Source organism: Solea solea, unplaced genomic scaffold (genome assembly GCF_958295425.1).
Source record: "Solea solea unplaced genomic scaffold, fSolSol10.1 scaffold_60, whole genome shotgun sequence".
NCBI lineage: Eukaryota > Metazoa > Chordata > Actinopteri > Pleuronectiformes > Soleidae > Solea > Solea solea.
Window position 1 is genome coordinate 80,001 of NW_026704114.1, and position 5,000 is coordinate 85,000.

Here is a 5,000-nt window from a genome sequence, read left to right on the forward strand (position 1 = left end):
GCTTACGGCCATACCACCCTCAGCACGCCCGATCTCGTCTGATCTCGGAAGCTAAGCAGGGTCGGGCCTGGTTAGTACTTGGATGGGAGACCGCCTGGGAATACCAGGTGCTGTAAGCTTTTACACCGCTGCTTCCTTACAAGAAACATGGGCTTGCAATTACGTTGACGCACGGGCACGGGCACAGGCACACGTTAACGTCCTTCTAGTTCCAGCCTTGCTTTGGTTTTCACAGAAAAAAGAGAATGGTGCACCGTTCCTGGTGGCACTGCAATGCCAGGTCAATGCAAGGAGTGAAGAGAGCAAGCCCCAGTTTTCACCTCCCAATGCTCAAAAATGCATTTAATATTTAATCCCCATATAGAGGACATATCAGATATTAAACTGATAAGAACAGATACTACACTTGATCTTAGCCAAAAGGCCGAGGAGCGATGGCCCACAAGTGTCTGGGGCCAACTCAAGATCTTGGCACACAAGTTACTTGTTGTGGTGCCATGTTTTTTAAGTGCGCATAACAAAGGCTGCTGCTGATCACCTCCGCCCCAAGGTGATCTAAGTGCACCTCTGAGCCTTGATGGACAGCTGCTTGACATTTGACACACTCAAAGGGCGCGGCCATACAGCAAAGCCCACCAAAAACAACTTAAATTCTTGAACGTTCGAAAGGCTGACCTTTGAGCTCCTCCACGAGCAGGGGGCCTTGCCTAGTCTATAAAAGGAGTCTGTGTCCCCAGCCCGTCGGCTTACGGCCATACCACCCTGAGCACGCCCGATCTCGTCTGATCTCGGAAGCTAAGCAGGGTCGGGCCTGGTTAGTACTTGGATGGGAGACCGCCTGGGAATACCAGGTGCTGTAAGCTTTTACACTGCTGCTTCCTTACAAGAAACATGGGCTTGCAATTACGTTGACGCACGGGCACACGTTAACGTCCTTCTTGTTTCAGCCTTGGATGTCGCTCTGCAAGCACGTGAGAAGCTTGGAGATGGGGAGCAGCTTACCCATCTCGGTGTAGCTTCCTAATACTGGAATAGAGTGTAGCAGGTAGTGGAGATAAAGGCTCAAGTGCAGTGTGTTCGAAATGCTGACTTTTGAGCTCCTCCACGAGCAGGGGGCCTTGCCTAGTCTATAAAAGGAGTCTGTGTCCCCAGCCCGTCGGCTTACGGCCATACCACCCTGAGCACGCCCGATCTCGTCTGATCTCGGAAGCTAAGCAGGGTCGGGCCTGGTTAGTACTTGGATGGGAGACCGCCTGGGAATACCAGGTGCTGTAAGCTTTTACACCGCTGCTTCCTTACAAGAAACATGGGCTTGCAATTACGTTGACGCACGGGCACGGGCACAGGCACACGTTAACGTCCTTCTAGTTCCAGCCTTGCTTTGGTTTTCACAGAAAAAAGAGAATGGTGCACCGTTCCTGGTGGCACTGCAATGCCAGGTCAATGCAAGGAGTGAAGAGAGCAAGCCCCAGTTTTCACCTCCCAATGCTCAAAAATGCATTTAATATTTATTCCCCATATAGAGGACATATCAGATATTAAACTGATAAGAACAGATACTACACTTGATCTTAGCCAAAAGGCCGAGAAGCGATGGCCCACAAGTGTCTGGGGCCAACTCAAGATCTTGGCACACAAGTTACTTGTTGTGGTGCCATGTTTTTTAAGTGCGCATAACAAAGGCTGCTGCTGATCACCTCCGCCCCAAGGTGATCTAAGTGCACCTCTGAGCCTTGACGGACAGCTGCTTGACATTTGACACACTCAAAGGGCGCGGCCATACAGCAAAGCCCACCAAAAACAACTTAAACTCTTGAACGTTCGAAAGGCTGACTTTTGAGCTCCGCCACGAGCAGGGGGCCTTGCCTAGTCTATAAAAGGAGTCTGTGTCCCCAGCCCGTCGGCTTACGGCCATACCACCCTGAGCACGCCCGATCTCGTCTGATCTCGGAAGCTAAGCAGGGTCGGGCCTGGTTAGTACTTGGATGGGAGACCGCCTGGGAATACCAGGTGCTGTAAGCTTTTACACTGCTGCTTCCTTACAAGAAACATGGGCTTGCAATTACGTTGACGCACGGGCACACGTTAACGTCCTTCTAGTTTCAGCCTTGGATGTCGCTCTGCAAGCACGTGAGAAGCTTGGAGATGGGCAGCAGCTTACCCATCTCGATGTAGCTTCCTAATACTGGAATATAGTGTAGCAGGTAGTGGAGATAAAGACTCAAGTGCAGTGTGTTCGAAAGGCTGACTTTTGAGCTACTCCACAAGCAGGGGGCCTTGCCTAGTCTATAAAAGGAGTCTGTGTCCCCAGTCCGTCGGCTTACGGCCATACCACCCTCAGCACGCCCGATCTCGTCTGATCTCGGAAGCTAAGCAGGGTCGGGCCTGGTTAGTACTTGGATGGGAGACCGCCTGGGAATACCAGGTGCTGTAAGCTTTTACACCGCTGCTTCCTTACAAGAAACATGGGCTTGCAATTACGTTGACGCACGGGCACGGGCACAGGCACACGTTAACGTCCTTCTAGTTCCAGCCTTGCTTTGGTTTTCACAGAAAAAAGAGAATGGTGCACCGTTCCTGGTGGCACTGCAATGCCAGGTCAATGCAAGGAGTGAAGAGAGCAAGCCCCAGTTTTCACCTCCCAATGCTCAAAAATGCATTTAATATTTAATCCCCATATAGAGGACATATCAGATATTAAACTGATAAGAACAGATACTACACTTGATCTTAGCCAAAAGGCCGAGGAGCGATGGCCCACAAGTGTCTGGGGCCAACTCAAGATCTTGGCACACAAGTTACTTGTTGTGGTGCCATGTTTTTTAAGTGCGCATAACAAAGGCTGCTGCTGATCACCTCCGCCCCAAGGTGATCTAAGTGCACCTCTGAGCCTTGATGGACAGCTGCTTGACATTTGACACACTCAAAGGGCGCGGCCATACAGCAAAGCCCACCAAAAACAACTTAAATTCTTGAACGTTCGAAAGGCTGACCTTTGAGCTCCTCCACGAGCAGGGGGCCTTGCCTAGTCTATAAAAGGAGTCTGTGTCCCCAGCCCGTCGGCTTACGGCCATACCACCCTGAGCACGCCCGATCTCGTCTGATCTCGGAAGCTAAGCAGGGTCGGGCCTGGTTAGTACTTGGATGGGAGACCGCCTGGGAATACCAGGTGCTGTAAGCTTTTACACTGCTGCTTCCTTACAAGAAACATGGGCTTGCAATTACGTTGACGCACGGGCACACGTTAACGTCCTTCTTGTTTCAGCCTTGGATGTCGCTCTGCAAGCACGTGAGAAGCTTGGAGATGGGGAGCAGCTTACCCATCTCGGTGTAGCTTCCTAATACTGGAATAGAGTGTAGCAGGTAGTGGAGATAAAGGCTCAAGTGCAGTGTGTTCGAAATGCTGACTTTTGAGCTCCTCCACGAGCAGGGGGCCTTGCCTAGTCTATAAAAGGAGTCTGTGTCCCCAGCCCGTCGGCTTACGGCCATACCACCCTGAGCACGCCCGATCTCGTCTGATCTCGGAAGCTAAGCAGGGTCGGGCCTGGTTAGTACTTGGATGGGAGACCGCCTGGGAATACCAGGTGCTGTAAGCTTTTACACCGCTGCTTCCTTACAAGAAACATGGGCTTGCAATTACGTTGACGCACGGGCACGGGCACAGGCACACGTTAACGTCCTTCTAGTTCCAGCCTTGCTTTGGTTTTCACAGAAAAAAGAGAATGGTGCACCGTTCCTGGTGGCACTGCAATGCCAGGTCAATGCAAGGAGTGAAGAGAGCAAGCCCCAGTTTTCACCTCCCAATGCTCAAAAATGCATTTAATATTTATTCCCCATATAGAGGACATATCAGATATTAAACTGATAAGAACAGATACTACACTTGATCTTAGCCAAAAGGCCGAGAAGCGATGGCCCACAAGTGTCTGGGGCCAACTCAAGATCTTGGCACACAAGTTACTTGTTGTGGTGCCATGTTTTTTAAGTGCGCATAACAAAGGCTGCTGCTGATCACCTCCGCCCCAAGGTGATCTAAGTGCACCTCTGAGCCTTGACGGACAGCTGCTTGACATTTGACACACTCAAAGGGCGCGGCCATACAGCAAAGCCCACCAAAAACAACTTAAACTCTTGAACGTTCGAAAGGCTGACTTTTGAGCTCCGCCACGAGCAGGGGGCCTTGCCTAGTCTATAAAAGGAGTCTGTGTCCCCAGCCCGTCGGCTTACGGCCATACCACCCTGAGCACGCCCGATCTCGTCTGATCTCGGAAGCTAAGCAGGGTCGGGCCTGGTTAGTACTTGGATGGGAGACCGCCTGGGAATACCAGGTGCTGTAAGCTTTTACACTGCTGCTTCCTTACAAGAAACATGGGCTTGCAATTACGTTGACGCACGGGCACACGTTAACGTCCTTCTTGTTTCAGCCTTGGATGTCGCTCTGCAAGCACGTGAGAAGCTTGGAGATGGGGAGCAGCTTACCCATCTCGGTGTAGCTTCCTAATACTGGAATAGAGTGTAGCAGGTAGTGGAGATAAAGGCTCAAGTGCAGTGTGTTCGAAAGGCTGACTTTTGAGCTCCTCCACGAGCAGGGGGCCTTGCCTAGTCTATAAAAGGAGTCTGTGTCCCCAGCCCGTCTGCTTACGGCCATACCACCCTGAGCACGCCCGATCTCGTCTGATCTCGGAAGCTAAGCAGGGTCGGGCCTGGTTAGTACTTGGATGGGAGACCGCCTGGGAATACCAGGTGCTGTAAGCTTTTACACCGCTGCTTCCTTACAAGAAACATGGGCTTGCAATTACGTTGACGCACGGGCACGGGCACAGGCACACGTTAACGTCCTTCTAGTTCCAGCCTTGCTTTGGTTTTCACAGAAAAAAGAGAATGGTGCACCGTTCCTGGTGGCACTGCAATGCCAGGTCAATGCAAGGAGTGAAGAGAGCAAGCCCCAGTTTTCACCTCCCAATGCTCAAAAATGCATTTAATATTTAATCCCCATATAG

General features: G+C 51.3%; 14 non-coding genes across 14 annotated transcripts in view; 9 read left to right on the forward strand and 5 right to left on the reverse strand.

Moving 5' to 3' along the window:
• On the forward strand, positions 1–119 carry LOC131452849 (5S ribosomal RNA). Its single transcript, XR_009237609.1, has one exon. It is a non-coding gene; the product is annotated as a 5S ribosomal RNA (ribosomal RNA).
• A 124-nt stretch (positions 120–243) lies between these two features.
• Positions 244–436, reverse strand: LOC131453057 (U2 spliceosomal RNA). The gene has a single exon (XR_009237804.1). It is a non-coding gene; the product is annotated as a U2 spliceosomal RNA (small nuclear RNA).
• A 308-nt stretch (positions 437–744) lies between these two features.
• LOC131452703 (5S ribosomal RNA) lies at positions 745–863 on the forward strand. The gene has a single exon (XR_009237468.1). It is a non-coding gene; the product is annotated as a 5S ribosomal RNA (ribosomal RNA).
• Positions 864–1,159: 296 nt separating this feature from the next.
• On the forward strand, positions 1,160–1,278 carry LOC131452704 (5S ribosomal RNA). Its single transcript, XR_009237469.1, has one exon. It is a non-coding gene; the product is annotated as a 5S ribosomal RNA (ribosomal RNA).
• Positions 1,279–1,402: 124 nt separating this feature from the next.
• LOC131452995 (U2 spliceosomal RNA) lies at positions 1,403–1,595 on the reverse strand. Its single transcript, XR_009237745.1, has one exon. It is a non-coding gene; the product is annotated as a U2 spliceosomal RNA (small nuclear RNA).
• Positions 1,596–1,903: 308 nt separating this feature from the next.
• On the forward strand, positions 1,904–2,022 carry LOC131452705 (5S ribosomal RNA). The gene has a single exon (XR_009237470.1). It is a non-coding gene; the product is annotated as a 5S ribosomal RNA (ribosomal RNA).
• A 296-nt stretch (positions 2,023–2,318) lies between these two features.
• LOC131452850 (5S ribosomal RNA) lies at positions 2,319–2,437 on the forward strand. Its single transcript, XR_009237610.1, has one exon. It is a non-coding gene; the product is annotated as a 5S ribosomal RNA (ribosomal RNA).
• A 124-nt stretch (positions 2,438–2,561) lies between these two features.
• On the reverse strand, positions 2,562–2,754 carry LOC131453058 (U2 spliceosomal RNA). The gene has a single exon (XR_009237805.1). It is a non-coding gene; the product is annotated as a U2 spliceosomal RNA (small nuclear RNA).
• Positions 2,755–3,062: 308 nt separating this feature from the next.
• LOC131452706 (5S ribosomal RNA) lies at positions 3,063–3,181 on the forward strand. Its single transcript, XR_009237471.1, has one exon. It is a non-coding gene; the product is annotated as a 5S ribosomal RNA (ribosomal RNA).
• Positions 3,182–3,477: 296 nt separating this feature from the next.
• On the forward strand, positions 3,478–3,596 carry LOC131452707 (5S ribosomal RNA). Its single transcript, XR_009237472.1, has one exon. It is a non-coding gene; the product is annotated as a 5S ribosomal RNA (ribosomal RNA).
• A 124-nt stretch (positions 3,597–3,720) lies between these two features.
• On the reverse strand, positions 3,721–3,913 carry LOC131452996 (U2 spliceosomal RNA). Its single transcript, XR_009237746.1, has one exon. It is a non-coding gene; the product is annotated as a U2 spliceosomal RNA (small nuclear RNA).
• Positions 3,914–4,221: 308 nt separating this feature from the next.
• On the forward strand, positions 4,222–4,340 carry LOC131452708 (5S ribosomal RNA). The gene has a single exon (XR_009237473.1). It is a non-coding gene; the product is annotated as a 5S ribosomal RNA (ribosomal RNA).
• A 296-nt stretch (positions 4,341–4,636) lies between these two features.
• On the forward strand, positions 4,637–4,755 carry LOC131452709 (5S ribosomal RNA). Its single transcript, XR_009237474.1, has one exon. It is a non-coding gene; the product is annotated as a 5S ribosomal RNA (ribosomal RNA).
• Positions 4,756–4,879: 124 nt separating this feature from the next.
• LOC131452946 (U2 spliceosomal RNA) overlaps positions 4,880–5,000 on the reverse strand; it is a 193-nt gene continuing 72 nt past the window's right edge. The window contains exon 1 of the small nuclear RNA XR_009237697.1: positions 4,880–5,000. This exon is cut by the window's right edge and continues 72 nt beyond it. This is a non-coding gene — a small nuclear RNA (U2 spliceosomal RNA).